The sequence below is a fragment of the Ursus maritimus genome (assembly GCF_017311325.1).
Source record: "Ursus maritimus isolate PB19 chromosome X unlocalized genomic scaffold, ASM1731132v1 scaffold_X1, whole genome shotgun sequence".
Taxonomy (NCBI): Eukaryota; Metazoa; Chordata; class Mammalia; order Carnivora; family Ursidae; genus Ursus; species Ursus maritimus.
In genome coordinates this window covers 44139431-44139961 of record NW_024423319.1, presented here as the reverse complement: position 1 = coordinate 44139961, position 531 = coordinate 44139431, and the positions used below count along the sequence as shown (strand labels likewise).

Sequence of the window (531 nt, the reverse complement as noted above, 5' to 3'; positions counted from 1 at the left end):
GCCACAGCTCTCATGCCACAGAAACGCTATTCCCACATTTATGACCATATTTATATCCTACATGCAAGCAGAAGGGTTCAATGTGGAATTTCACCTCTAACCTTTCACTCCTCACAACAAACAGCAGCTCGAGGGCTATGAGCCTGAAGGCACACTAGATAGCAATTTGGCGCTGTCCCCAGGCCACTTCTTCCCAAGCAGACTGCCAGGAGACTGGTAGGTGAGGTTGGGTGACATTACGTGAGCAGAGTACAGGGAAAAGAATCTTCCTTAGGAGACTGGGAGCACTGTCATCTCTACGACAGGGTCACTGTTAGCATTGGGGATCTAGAAAGTGAGATGTTACGCACAGTTCCAACAAGCTCGGACCGGGTCATCTCACCTCATCCCCATCTCTCAGAACCAGCGGCTGTGGCGCATGCGCACTGAGCCACACCCGTTCCCCACGGAGCCCTGCGTCTATCTGCGGGGCTTTGGCAGCAGCTCCGAATTACTCAGCAACGCCCCCCTCCATCGTCACCCTCCCCCCCC

At 54.0% G+C, this 531-nt stretch overlaps 1 protein-coding gene across 1 annotated transcript in view; it reads right to left on the bottom strand.

Annotated features, from left to right (window-relative positions):
- Nucleotides 1-531, bottom strand: part of RAB9B (RAB9B, member RAS oncogene family) — a 6933-nt gene that overhangs the window by 6023 nt on the left and 379 nt on the right. The gene's annotated exons all lie outside the window — the stretch shown is intronic.